The 15,899-nt window shown below is 31.5% G+C and overlaps 1 long non-coding RNA gene across 1 annotated transcript; it reads right to left on the bottom strand.

Annotated features, from left to right (window-relative positions):
- Positions 1-6,309: 6,309 nt before the first annotated feature.
- LOC105216281 (uncharacterized) lies at positions 6,310-12,362 on the bottom strand. Its single transcript, XR_008470911.1, has 3 exons — positions 11,781-12,362; positions 6,677-7,131; positions 6,310-6,601 (listed from the first exon to the last, which is right to left on the bottom strand). It is a non-coding gene; the product is annotated as an uncharacterized LOC105216281 (long non-coding RNA).
- Positions 12,363-15,899: the final 3,537 nt, after the last annotated feature.

Raw genomic sequence — 15,899 nt, 5'->3', positions numbered from 1 at the left:
TTAGCGGTGAACGCATAAGTCTTGCAGAACTTCTTTTATATATGTACACAGATATACTGTTGTGCTCCTTGTCAAGAATGACTGTACACATGTACGTGCGAGTAAGTCAGCACTTCAGAATTTTAACAATTTCTTCAAAATGAAACATTCTCAAGATTGTGCAAATACTTGCGAGACATCAGAGCAAAAATGATATTAATTTAGTTTCCTGCCGCACATATTTGTGCGAACGCATACATCTATGAGTATGTAGCAGTATAGTGAGAATAGAATTAGAACAATGATTTGACTGCAAATTTCATGGACGCATATAAGTCTGCCTATTTCGGGATTCCTGTGATGTTAATGGCTTCGTACATATATGTATGCCAACATTTTGTCACACAAACATTTAATTATTTTTGGCCAAACTTCCATTTTGTAATTTCAACAGCTATTAAAATTTACTAAGTACTATAGAAACAAAAAATCTTCAAGGTTTGAAAGTACAGAAGAACTAATTGTTCATCTATCAAAAATGCAAAGCCTATGCATAATATACATATATCAGAATATATCTCACTTTACTGTTACTGCATTTTATAGTCACCGCCTACACACAAATAATGAGTGTCATTTATAATATTATATTAGAGTCATGCCACATTTATTTCTTACCTAAATGGTATGATTTGAGAAGTTCTGTAGTACCAATTAGCACCAACTTGAAGGGACAGGTAGCTTTAATTAGTTACATCTACTCTCTTACCTCAACTGTCAAAGTGACCCTTACTAACTCATATGTGATAAGCATTTTTCTAGCAGAAAGCGTAATTCATAAATAAAGTTTCACCGTAATTTAATTTCACTCATCTCCCTTAAAACTTTTGACCAATCGTCAGAAGTTAAATGTTTTTCACCTTAAAATGTGTATAAATATGTAAATATGTTGTACAAGCTTACATTTGCTTTTTCTGATATGAGCTGTTCACGTGTTCATTCAGTAAGAGTTCTCCGCAGAGAGAAATTGCCAGAAATCGTTTCGCGAAAAATGTTATACTAAAGTGGTTATACAAAAAGTGTTCAAAAACAAAAAAAGAATTGTTTTATTTTAAAACAAAGTGAACTATATAAATAAATAAATATAAGAGAGTTATTAAAAAAAATTGATAGAAAAGTGTTTAGTTTATAAGAATTTAATGTGTGCCTATAAGCAACATCCTGTAAGTAATGAATCAGGATACACTGGACTTTGAAATTTTTATCACTTTATATTTGAGTTTAGACAAATATATTTCTGTCCTAAAAAAAATGTTAGCTCCGTCCATTTTAATTCGAACATGAGAGGGTTAATATATTTAATATTCAAAACTAAATAATTCATTTATATAGAAAAAATAAGTTATTAGCCTTTTCTAAAAGTAGCTACGTCTTCAAGTTGCTACGTCTGCAATATAGCTTCTTTACTTTAAGGATACAAACAAAGCTTTTTTTGGAAGTTCTTTGCATGCACCTCATATTCCAGACCAATACCAAATGATTATTACCTCTTCCTGTCTATGGCGAATGATGTTGATTATGAAAATTCGTCTCAAGAGAAACTTTCAAAAATATACTCTCCCAATTTTTTCCCAATAGCAACAAGGGTTTCTATAAGAGGACTAGACTTAATATTATCAGGCCAGAAAAAGACTAAATAAAACGATTTGTAAGATAACAATCACACGGTCAGATAAAGGGTTAAATTCAAAATTTCAAATCTTCAAATATTCAACCATAGGCAACATTATTTTTTTGTCAGTTTAATTTTGTTTTTCCATTTTTATCAAATGAACGCCTACTCTGGTGTTTTGAATAATAAATTTCTGTTGTATATGGAATGTCGGTCCTAAGCTACCTCCACACCAAATTTAAGTGAAATCGGCTCAGCCATTCTTCAGTTATAAATAGTGTAACTAACACGACTCTCTTTTATATATGTATATACATAGATACATAGATTGCGACCAATGCGGCGTATATGAATATCCGCAACCTTATAATCTGCAACATTTTAAATAATTGATAATAGCGATGTACACAACCATCACTTGACAACATTGCATCGCCGCAAACAGTGAAAATTCTGCATGCTAATAATGACATATAAATTTTTTGAAATAATATTGATTATTCGGTGGATATTTTCATAGTCGTTCAGAGAAAATATATGCAGTTCAACATAATCAGGTTGAAAAAGCTTGTTATGTGATTATTCTCAAATATGTATTGGAAAACAATTAAGTGTTCGTCGCCCTGTCACACTTCAACTTAGAATAAGTTAAGGTGATGAGAGGGTTGTCTATGGTGAAAATGTCGTTAAATGAAGAAATATGCAAATTGAATGATATATGTACATATGTAACATATGTCGCATTGACGCAATTAAGACACACTCTTGTCAAAGTTTTATGTTCGTTGTGAATTTGAGGATTTGCATTAATTTTTTTTCAAGTTGCTAAAACTATTTGGGTTTATTTGATTTTATCCAAGATTAGCATAGTTTCTGTTTTGTTGAACACGTTATTGCAGTTTTACTTTATTTCGTTTACGGCAGATGTTACTTGTATGTAAATTGTTTCCCCAAATATTTATATTCTCTCAACAAGTACAATAGTTTTGTTCACATAACGATTGTTTGTATGTCCTTCCAATGGAAAACAACAAGACGTGCGCTCAAATTTTATAAAAAATGGAATTGGAGTCAGTAGTAGCGTCACTCATTTCTGGGCCAAAAACCACATCTCGGTAACTAGTCGAGGGATTCAACGAAATTTGGTACATAATATTATCTAGACATTGATGTTACAGATGGAAAATTTAAGAAATCTTTTCACAGCTAATACAATGTTCACATATAATGCACCTTTGAATTCTTTCTAATTCGGGCACTTAACTATACTTCAATAGAGAACCAATGAAGATAGCGGAACAAAACTTTACACAAACACTTAAGTTGTGGCAAATTTTAATATCTATAAATCATTAAATAAAATGTTTTAAAAATATATTGTCAACAAATGGTATTCCCAATAATAGAGTAAAACTATAAAAAAGGAATAAAAAAATTCCTCGAGGGATATGTGAAATCAATAAAACTATTACATCAATCATCATCAGACATTCAAGACAAATAAGATAGAAAACATAATCACATAGTCTACGAAAGAATACTCACAAATAAAAGATAGACCAGAAAATTTTCAACAGGAATACTCATATTCCCACGTGGTAATGTGCAGACAACACAATTTACAAGTGTACAAAAACGTCTAGCCATTCGAACAATTGATGTTGCATTAAATCCAAATAGCTGAATGTGTGTCTTCAGTCCCATGTGTGACCAAGTATTGTAAACAAGAATGACGGAGGCTAAATTACAACACTCGAATGATGATATGACGTCATCATCATCACAAACGTGAATGAGAATAGGCAAAATTAAAAAAAATTAAATTTGAATGCGAATTCTAAACAAATATCTACATTGTAAATTGTTTTACCCACTTTTTGGCGACTGTTTTCTTGAATTGAAAAGTGAAATACCCCAAAAATATACACTTAATTTTAAAACGGAATCAGTTAAAAAACATCAATCCATGACAGCTACCAAGGAATTCATTTGGAATCATTTTTAAACTATAAATACAAGTAAGTTTATATTTATAGATACACTCGTTCTTACACATACACTCACTCGTCTAAAAGAAATCCAAATTAAGACTTCCTCAACTATCAGCATCAATTAAGTTCGTGAACTCAAGTTTAAGTTTTGATTAGTTTTCTAAATGAATAAGAACAGTAGAAGCGTAAAGCTGCTAATATTGACGTCATACTTTAAGTGAGTAGAAGATAGTTTGTGGAAAAGGATTCACAGGATTACGTGTATGTGTTTCTCAAACGTTGCTCTCGAACTTTAAAAACTTTATCCATAATATAGATATATGTTATATACAAGTGAATTCTCAGTCACATGAAATATATACACTTATACGTATATATATTTCTATTCTGTGCGTATATACATAGTATGTTACTATATGCTTTGTTGTTTTGTATGTCTTTAGTTGGATTCAAGTATGGTTTAAATTTACAATTCAGCCCAATTTAGATTGTCTATTTAATTAAATTTAAATCCATAACAAGTAAGGAAGGGCTAAGTTCGGATATTACCGAACATTTTATTATATACTCTCGCCATTTATTTATTTAATTTTATTAAGATAACACATAATCTGTCCAACATATTCGTCTTAAAGTGCACAAGAATAACGAAAATCATTATATATATTCTAGCAGACCTCTCCGGCTTCGCATATATATTATATGCAATGAGCTAAAACTTGATTGCGACCTCTAGTCTTTTGTGTCCGTTGTCTTTCTCTCTAATTATGAAGGCATTGGGAACGCTCAGAGTTGTATACTTCTAATATTTTGTTCTTCAAGCCGTTGCACACGCTCCATATTCGAATCGCAAGCGCGTACTTGGGAGGTTTTGAAATTTTGTTCAGCAAGCAGCTGCGACCGCTCGTTACGCGACTCTTTGGCACGCGCTTGCGATGCGAAGAAAATTACTTGGAATATTATTTTCAGTTTCAGATTAAGATTTTCCATCACGGAGTATTTTTCTATTTCCAAAAAGATAAGATTCGAGCAATAAATATAGCCTATGTTACTCAGGGTGAACGTAGTTTTCCAATGGTGATTGAAATCGGCGCAGTAGTTTTTGAGTTTATTCATTACAAACAAATACAAATCTTTCCTCTTTATAATAGTAGAATAGATGGGGACAAAGATAATACCTGGATCGTTTTCAGACATTTTCGCCACCAAGCTCCATTACATCAAACGTTTTACGTCACTTAATTTTGCTCTGATATCTCACAGATTTACCTATATATATGGTATAAAGTTCACTGTAAGTTTGAAAATCCGTATATCAGCTAAATGAAAAGAATATAAAGGGAATATTGACCCGATTTAACCGATTTTCGGCACACAGGGAAACTATTATCTTGCATATTTAGTCCATCTTAAGACGGTATATGTCACAATAGAATAGTAATTAAGTATTTGTACAAAGTTGCAAACTAGGGGTGGTTGCAATTCCTGTGGTATAGTTTTGATACGCCTAATGGCACTGAAGGCCTCAGCTACCGAACATGAGGACCTCAGTGCCTTTGGATAATTTGCAATATAAACAGAACCAAAGAGACTAAATTCATCTATGGTCTGTAATTATTTCATTCATATTTAGGGCTAGACAATTTTGTAGTCAGGAAAATATGTCGACTTTAAATTAACATATTGTCCATCATACATATGTACAGTAGTTTTCCGAAATAACGAACACATTAATTGTCAGGCCTGTTCGCTATTTCGAATTTTTCGTTAATTCGAGTACTCACTTGAGTTAAATATCCGTAAATTGCAGTTTAATAAATTGTTTTATTAATTATTTGATAAAAAATGAAAATCCATAACAAAACAATCCAAATCAGCTAAATTCTTCCAAAATGGATCAATTCTGACACTCATACTTCTATTTGGTGCTGATCAATAATTTTAAGCTTTTTTATAAAATTTAACATTTTTTTTCAATTTGCACATTTTTTTTGAATTTTTTTCCAGTTTTATTTTTAATTCTGATTCGATGTTATTTGATTTTTTCCTCTTTCTTCATATGTCTTCTTCATGTTGTTCGTTAAACCGAGTACTTACAAATTCTCGATGTTCGTTATTTACCGTACTCAATGTAACAAATTTGCTTGTTCGTTATAAGCGGTTTTCGTTAAAATTAATATTCGTTATTTCGGAAAACTACTGTATATAGAATAAAGTCAAACGGACATTTTTATATTGTTACGAGGGGAAGATTTTGACCTCCCAAGTAACGCTTTAGGAGCGTGTGCAACGTCTTGAAGAACAAAATATTAGAAGTATACAACCTCGCACTAGGGCGTCGAACTCTGAGCGTTCCCAACGCCTTCATAATCAGAGAGAAAGACAACGGACACAAAAGACTAGAGGTCGCAATCAAGTTTTAGCTCATTGCAAATAATATATAATTTCATGTTCGAATTTTCCTCATTTTACGCAAGAAACAACAAAGTACATACATACATATGTATAGGAAAGTGTATATAAGTGTGTAAAAATTTATAACTTTTGAAATGTTTAAATGTTTGCGAAGCCGGATCGGTCAGCTTGTGTAAAGTGAATGCAAAAATAAGACTAGTCAAACTACTAAAACCAGAAAATTCAAATTTACTTCTGTCTTTATTTCTTTTAATTCAGAAAATTAAATCAATATCAAAGTTTGAAATAAAATTTAAGAATACACATTGAATACGATTGAAAGACAAATTCAGTTGCATTGACTACCCCAGCTTTCGGGGCTAGCACTTCGAAAGCTTTACCGGAAAATCGCTGAACCGTTTCTGCTTATTTACGACATCGGAACTTTCGCAGTCGAATACAGCTTTGAAACTACGTATACAGACAAAACATATACTTGATACAAAACATTAAAAGCTTAGATTGACCGGCCAGGTATTCCATCAAGTTTTCTTCTTGAAGTTATCTGTAAATGAAAACGATTTTGCGAAATAAGTAAAAAAAGAATTTAAATTCAAGAAATTCGATAAAGTTTAATTACATTCAAATTGTTTTAAAAGCTTAGGAAGTCATCCGATTGACCACATTCTGATCTAGCCCATTATACTCTTCGATCCACTTTACGCAACGCCAACTACTGGTGGTTGAACGAATAAAATAAATAGAAAATTCACATCAAACTAGTGCCGAACTTGTGCGCTATTCCTGTACTCAAGCTAAAATTGTTCATATTATTTAATAATGCTGGCCGTAACTTGAGCTGATATCATGCCGGCACTCGTACTATTCAGCGAATTCATTGGTGTTGTTGTAGCAATAAATGATGTTGTTGTTGCAAAAAACATATAAGTTAGATTTGCAGGCTCAACCCATTTCGACATCGTTCTATTTCTTTCACTATAGATCATATCAAAAACGCCCATCAACCGGTGATCCGATATAGAGATTTCGAATTTACATTCGTTCATGTTTCATTTAATATTGGAGCTATCAAATCTGCAAAGAAAGGAGACCTTATTTTATAAAAGTACGTATTGATGTAATTAAATGCTCTTTTGTTGAAAGCGAATTTTAACTATTTCAACGTATTTACCTAAGAAAACAAGATTGTTATATGTACATTCTTAATCCAGTAAAACTAGTATATGTATATATATTCAAAATGAATGCACATTACTAAATATTTATCATGACGTTAAATAGCTTATTCTTTAGCAGTCAGCTCAAAAAATAATGTCCCTTATTTGTTTCAACACAATATTACCACATGGTTAAAATATTATTATTGGATCGGTTTAAATTTTAAAGAGTAGGTTATGTATATACTACATAGAATCGCAAGAAAAAGGCATTTCTAAAAGTTTAATTAGAAAATTGAATGGTAATTATGCTTTCTTTCTTTGGCCTATTTAGAAGGAACATATTTCATTGCTTTTAGTTTTTTTATTCCAAAAAAGATACATGTGTATTATGTAAAGAATATCCACAGTTTTCAATATGAATTTATCCAAACGAATACACATTAGTGGAATAACCATTTTGACTAGATTTTCGATGATATCCCTAAAGTAGTGCTCAGTTATGAAATACTGACAGCAGCGTTTTACAAGCATTTGACAGCAAGTTCGTTTTATATTTCGGCCAACAGCAACCAAAATTAAATTATAGAAAAGCTGTATAATTTAGGCAGAAGTGAACTCGAAGTGAATGACTGTGTACATTCATATAAATAAACTAAAATTTTATGTACGAACCAAGACCAAATAATATATAACAAATATTTGTGATATTTGTAAATTTTCAGTCAGTGGTGAGTGATTAAAATAATGTTTAGTCGCCAACAAAAAATTTCAAATAAACTTAGGTTTCCTTTTAAAGTAATTTGCTCGAGATAATTTATCAAAGTACTGTAACCGGCGTGTGCAACGACCCTCTTCAACTGCATAAGAAGAGTAAGTTGAGGCAATGACAAAATTATAATACAATCGGAATCAGGAATATACATAGGTACATAATTTGAACAACAGCATTAAGTTGTCCAAGCTAGCACATTGTTCAACTTTTTCATCGAATTAAAGGCATAGGTAAGATGTATTATCATATTAAAGATTTAGTTTCAGATAGTCTATAAGGAAGTGGAACTAGACTTTTTATTATCTGCTTCTGATAAATGTAATAGTTACAAAAAAATTATATTTGTTTCTTCTAGTTTTTTTTTAAATCAAAGGTTTATATTTTATCTCCCAAATATTTGCTCGGACCTACGTTCACTAATCAAATATCTCAAATGTATGTAGATTTGAAAGATTTTGTTTGAGTATAAATGCAAGCAGATGCCACGAAATAGGAGACGTAAAAATATGGCTAACATTGAATAGCAATTTGACTAATTTTGTTTGATCTATTTTGCATTTCGAAGGCATTAAGTCAGCTGACTTTAAATGACTGAGCATGGATACTTGACCTAATTTTCGATGGCATACAAAACACAAGAAAGAAAAAGCAGAAGGAAAACAGTTAACAAGCTAAAAGTAATAAAGGTACGCGAACTCGTTCAAATGACCACAAAGGCAAATAGGCTAATCAATCATTTGTTCGACAGCAGTGAGTATAGCAAAATAGTATAAAATAAGGCAAGGCGAGCGGGAAGGAACACAATTACTCTTTGCTCTTGTTCCGGTATGTCTGTCAGTCCTACTGACCAAGTTATGCAAATATGACCATGAATGAGCGTAAATAGGAATATGGGAAAATTACTTCAATAAATAAATTAATTAACATTAATTGTGACATACAGTAATTTAAGAAATCTGCAACCATATGAAAATATCTGTATTTCCTCTTCTTACTAATGATTTCGTTAAATATTACCTAAACGCCCCGATTGCCAGTTCAACAACACATCAAAAATATATTTTTTGTATAAGCTATATATATGAATATGTTTGCGTTTTCATTTTAATAAATTTGAAAAAGTTGTGTTGTGTTAACTTTATATAACGTCTTGCATTCTACGAATAATCAATATAAATGCTTATATATTTTAAAATTTGTATTTTCCTAAAGTTCTTCTGGTATCTTAGAATTAACGGAATACAAATACGCCCCACTCTATAACACGTTCCTGCTTTTGTAATCTCAATTAACTACTTAATAAATTTTTGGTACATTTAACTGCTTTTAATATCACCGTACCCAAATTATCGAAATCGTAACTAAAATTGCTACTGTTATTACTGGTATTGCTACTGAACAGTGATTGTTACTTTTCGAACTGCTATTGCTACAGTGATCAAATTAGAATCACTGAACTGTTATTGCTACAGTGATCGAATTAGAATTACTTAACTCGAACAAAACTGTGATCGAACAAAAGCACTGAACTTACTGAACTGCAATTGCGATTGTAAATCACTGATATTTACAAGAATTGATCTCAATTGATATATGTGATTTTTTAGTCAATCACCGGTAGTGAAATATCGCTCATCACTAGTGTGTGTCACGACGCACTGACTTGCCGATTGAGGGAGCAAACTTTTAGCTATTTCGTCCTAGACATTCTGAGAATTAATTTAAAATACCTAAAACTTCATTATAACTATATTTATACTATAAATGTATTTACAAAAGCTGATGTATCCTTAGTTGTCTTCCTGTTTCCATTAAACTTACAATGGTAGTCCTGCGTAATCAGAGGATTATTCCATATAAAACACTATACCTAATATTTTAATTCATAAATTATTCTTTTTTTTAATACCAAAAAGTTCATATTATAGAAAATATGATTTAAATGACAAAAAGTAATTAATCTGAGTTTTAGATTATTTATCATATATGCAATACCATCTAATCTGTATTATTTTTTTCACTTTGAAGCATACATATTGTTGTCCGATTATTTACACAGCCAAGCTAAGTATGTTTCTTTAACTTGTACACCCATACACTCATTTTAATGATTTATGATCCTATGGTTGACTTAACATCGCGAAAGAGAAATAACTAAGCGAGCATATTTTAGATACAATATGATTTTGTACCAAAAGTTTAAATGACGTGATTATATAAAGTAATTGCAGGCTCAAAATCATACCCAATAATTATGTTCAGTTAGTTTGTTATTTCGAACCACCACGGCTTTAAAGATTTATTAAAAGCAGACGCAGAGGATTGCTCCAGAGCATTTATTATTTTCGTGAAAATCATAAATATTTATAAACGCAACTTTGGCAACTCTCTTATTTTATTTTTTTTTGTTTTCCATTTCTCCAATGCGCTTAAAAGTCATTATAAGAAAGATGTAGCAATCACTTTGTAAATTCAGTCAAAAATGCAAATTGGGATTGCCGTTCGGGTTTGTAATTGTTAATTGAAGTGTGGCACCACTAATGAATTTGCATGGATTTGTAATTAATGCTTTTCAATCAATTTATAATTTTTCACTTTTATATTGAATTGCTTATATATATAAAATACTTTTAATTCTTTGTTAATTAGAGTAATTCAGAAATAAATTGTCAAAAAAGAATATAATGAAATTTATTATGATTTAAATTTTTTTTATCTTTGTGCATTATTTGAACTTTTGTTTTCTCACGTTATTTAACATAAGTAATTCTCCTGTCAGTAACATGCATCAATATTGTATGCTTCAGATTTTTCCACTATTTATTTAAATGCGTCACTTTGCGACTTATCACAACTGTATTTAGAGTCACAACTGTATTTATAGGAGAGGCAGCAACAAAACTTGTTTATATTTGAATACTCATTCAGAAGACTTATCACTATTTAACGTTACACGGCAGCTCATACATACACACAAATCGATGTTAATACTTCCCAACGATTTTTTTGCACACATTCAAATACTCACTTCCATTTGTAAAGGACATTTGTTGCTCTCCTTTAAGGATTTTTCAATTTTACCACTTTCCACATCCACTTTATTTCGTTATTATCAATTTTGTTTTGTTCTGCCATTTCGATTAAAATATCGGTTCACAGACATTTATTTGAAATTACGGTTAATTCTATATCAAATTGCATATCCTTCGAGTAAAAAGTTCTTTTCAACGCAACGGCCGAAAGGCGAATGCTTCGTGATATTAGAGTGGAAATCCTCAAGAAGCAACATTGTTCACGAAATTTATTATAACAGTGATTTGCATTGCATCGAAGCTCTCTCGCGATACTCTCGTACTGTTATCGTTAACAGAGCAAACGTGAATTCGGATGTCGGACAAAGAATTTATTACTGAACTTTATGAAGGTTCATAAAAAAAATATAATTATTTTGTAGACTAATTTCAGGGGATTATAGACAATAAAAAAATTAAACCAATGGTTATTAGAAGTATATGATGGTTACATATGTCTTGATTATTCTCCCAATTTAAGCGATTGTATATTATAGATAGAAAAATAATGATGGAGATAAATATGTATATTTAATATTGACATTTATTTCTAGTTTTGATGGCAAACACTTAATCTAAATATTTTTTTTTATAAAAACATTTACTTAGAATAGTCAACTTTCTATAATACTAATATACCATGTTGTTAGATACCAGATAGGTAGCAATTTAAAACTGAATTAGAGACATTAATTAATGAGCACTAGTGCAATATCTTACCATAATTTAAAAATGCCGGTGAATTCAGAACCGACATTGATTGGTTGATATCATTATCGGTGATCTCCACGACGACATCCAGCTCGTCAGATCTTGATATCTTCAGAGCAGTCGTGCGTTGATAATGAAAGTAGGTTGTATCAGTATTCCACATCATTACGTTTTCCATTCTCTCCGAGCGGGTGCTTTTTTTTGCTCGTCTATTTTTGAACCAAGTTCGGACGTGGATCTCATTTACACCGACACGTTCTGTGATTTGCCTTAATAGAATACTGTGTACTTGGCCTCTAACAGGGTGTATACTAATCGCGGGCGGCTATCGTTAGGCGAGTCTATTCTAATTCTAATATTCTAATTGTTTATTTTTCAAAGTTTGTCGTCAGTTCTTCAACATAAAGATATGCATATATGGTAGGTAGGTGACATTGCTGCATTCAAAATATATTTTTCACTTTTCATTTTGTTCTGAAATATTTAAGCTCTTACAACTCTTGGCACTGTGATTCGCAAGTGTGTCTGATTAAATATGGTTCAAAATCTCTGCATTGCAGATATTTTAAATAGGCACTTAATTCGTACATTCTTTTGGAATAACTATTAATAATGAAAAATAAACAAACCAAAAATTTAGCAATTGTTAACGATTTAGCGATTTTTGCCGAAATTATTTAAAATTTAGTTATCTAAATTTAATATTTCTACATTGTAACATTAAAATTGTCGAAGGTTCTACCATCAGCATCCTCCAGCAGTCCTGCACAAGTTGATGTGAGTCAGTCACTTAGATGATTAGAAGTTATTTTTATTATCAATTGATTTACCTGCCTCTGAAAATTAACTATAATAACACCGAACTTACCAACTATTTTATCACCGAAGTTACCTTTGAATTTTATGTTTGAGCTTATTGATTTCTTATTATATATCTGAGTGTTTTCTTTAAATGTGCCTCGAATGTGTAATGCCATTTGGTCGAAATTTATGGCTCTTAACGATAATATTCCGGTTGACCTCTAAACGATCTGAAAATGTTGAAGGAGGCCCTAAAAATCATATACAACACAGGGACAACTGTATCAGCCCTTAGCTTGATTTAGTGTGAAGTGTGACAGGGCATTGCACAGTGGAATTTCTTTCAATAAATTAAAAATAATGAAACTAAACAAACCTATATATTGGTAAGATAATTAAAGCGAGAAAGTTATATAACTATTTTATTTTACAAGTGATTAAAAAGTGAAATTTGCACAGCTTATTAAACATGGAGTTTTAGAACAGACTATAAATATAAATTTTCTTTACACACACTCTAAGCTTGTAGCATTTGATAACAGTCGTTTTATTTCACCTCCTTCAAGTCATTTAATATCACCAGTTTATTATACCAGCTAGTTCGTTTCACTATATTCCACTTTCGGTCGAATCACTCCCAACCAGTATTGATGAAATAAACGATTACTTTTACTGAACGTCATTATATCAGTACTCTTTCGGATTTTTGCGAACACGCGTCTTAAGAACGTTACTCTGTGCATGGCGATGGAGCAAAGTAGAGATTTAATTGGTTCCTTTCCTTTAGCACAAAAACATAAAGTTTGCTAAATATATATACACGCATGTATGTTGGTGAATTCACATAATCATTTAACTTTGCTGGCAGACACCTTAATGTGCGCAAACACAAACAGACATAGAATTTATGTTTCTCTTTGCGCTGATTGTGCAATTCCCTGCTGACATTTTAAGCGGCACAATCATTAAATATGTATGCCACAAAAGGTAGCAAATTACCACTGCGGTCGCTTGTATCAGCTGTTGGTTTCAGTAATTTGTGGTACACTCTTCTCCTTAGAAACAATATTATAAAAATACTTCTTCACGAATGCACATATACTTTTGTTTGTAACAATATTTCCTCATTTGTGACACTTGTTTGTTTTTCCTGTGACTGGGACTCACTATAAATTATACTACTCCTGATTTATTTGTTTTGGAGCGATGAGATTATGAATTTTAGAAAATAAAAAAAATATTTATTTATTTAAATGAAATTTGTTTTAAAGTTCCCCTCGCCTGCTGTTACGATAGTCACCTGTAATTAGTTTCAGTTGTTATATCAGTGGTTATTTCTTTTTTTAATTTAGCAGACTCCCCAGACACTCGTTAACTCAAGGAATTTGCAGGCGCCTTGGTGACAGAGACTGAAGAAACAGAAATAACAAAAACAAACCCTCAATCAACAGACCTCATCATCATCATCGGCCATAACGTTATATAATTATGTACATATAATATTTACGCAATTACGTACAACTGCCCGACGGAACTCTGTCAGCAGCCACCTTGACTGCAATGAACCATGGCTATGCTGACAAATGAAATTATAACGGTAATCAAATAAAAGTATGTCATCCAACACTAAATCAGTTTATCTGCTATATGAGGACGTGGGTGATTGGTTAGAAGAACAAGTGAATGCTTTGGTTGTTATACTCTCGCAACAAATGTTGCTAAGAGAGTATTATAGTTTTGTTCACATAACGGTTGGTTGTAAGTCCTACAACTAAACGAGTTAGATATAGGGTTTTATATATCAAAATGATCAGGGTGACAAGTAAAGTTCAAACTTCGTTTCTTTCAGGTAAACCTGAATCGAATTATATCCACGTCCACCTCCCATACAAATGTTATGTTGAAAACTTCAAAAAATTTTTTAATTCCCTAAGGAAAAACACTAGAAGATTAGACTAGACACTAGATTTCTGGTAAAGATGGTACAAAAGAACTGCACTCAAAATAGTTAAAAAAATTTTAAATGGGCGTGGTTCCGCCCACTTATGGGTCAAAAACCATATCTTCGAAATTATTCCACCAATTTCAATGAAATTCGGTTCATAATTTCTGTTTGGCTACTTCCCATATATCAGAACTTTCGAGTCGATCTTAAGTAATTTACAATATATAAAGTAAGCACTAGTAAAGATATCGAAATAGAACTGCATTTAAAGCATTTAAAGAGTGGTATCGCTCTTCTAGAAATCGTCGAAATCGGTCCATGCGTTTTCAACACCCTATATATCGTCCTTTCAGATATTTTGAAGAAATTCAGTTCTTCTAATAATATTTCTCTGTGCCAAAAATTAGTGAAATCGGGTCATAACTTCTCCTAGCTCCCATATATCTAATATTAGGGGTTTCAAACTTTCAAGGACTTTATACCATATTTATTTGAGTTAATTTTTTTACTATACTAATAAAATTAAATATATAAATTGCGAGAGTATAAAATGTTCAGTAACACCCGAACTTAGCCCTTCCTTGTTTTTAGATAAATTTGTATCAACATCACTTCCATTTCGAATTAAGCAATTATAAATATGTGAGTCGAGAAAACGAAGTGAGTATAATAAGTGAGTATAATAAATAAGTCTTTAAGTGAACTAACATCATCGATATAAATAGCAAAAGGTATTACAAAAGGATTGAATCTCTTAGAAGTGATACATAGGTGCATGTTATATTGAACTTCAATACTCTAGCAAAGGCTGGGTAATTTTCTTTCCTAACGGTGATTAGATTGTTCTTATTAAAATGATCAACGGGAATTGTCTTCCGAATGTGCCTTTAAATTTATATAAAATGAGTGTGGCACTTCCGTCCTTACGCTTGTCTTTATGATGTATTTATAGGGGATATATTTTTATAATAAGATAAGAAATGGACACAACTTTAGTAGGATAATGATTGTTTTAAAAGTGGAAGTAATCAGATCAGATTCTCATTTCATGGGCCCGATATTATGTCTATATTCTCATGACGAAACGGTAATTATTACTCATATGTAATAACAACCATCCTTGTATCATTTATTTTTTATGACCTATTCTTTCATTCACTGCCTGGAACACTAGGATAATTAGGAACTAGTATGTACATGTTTTATCAAGCTTTCTTACTTTTTGACACTTGGGAGGATGGCTGTACTTATAAATTTCAACATACATCGTCTAATGTCAATTTACTAGAATTGCGCTTTTCTGTTACTCTAGACACTTTTATGGGAGATGTGTGTGAAATAGTATAATGGTATAGTGCAATTAACATAATTTATCCCACCCT

Source organism: Zeugodacus cucurbitae, chromosome 4 (assembly GCF_028554725.1).
Source record: "Zeugodacus cucurbitae isolate PBARC_wt_2022May chromosome 4, idZeuCucr1.2, whole genome shotgun sequence".
Lineage (NCBI taxonomy): Eukaryota > Metazoa > Arthropoda > Insecta > Diptera > Tephritidae > Zeugodacus > Zeugodacus cucurbitae.
Note: the sequence above shows the minus strand (reverse complement) of the source record. Positions and strands in the feature narration are given on the sequence as shown.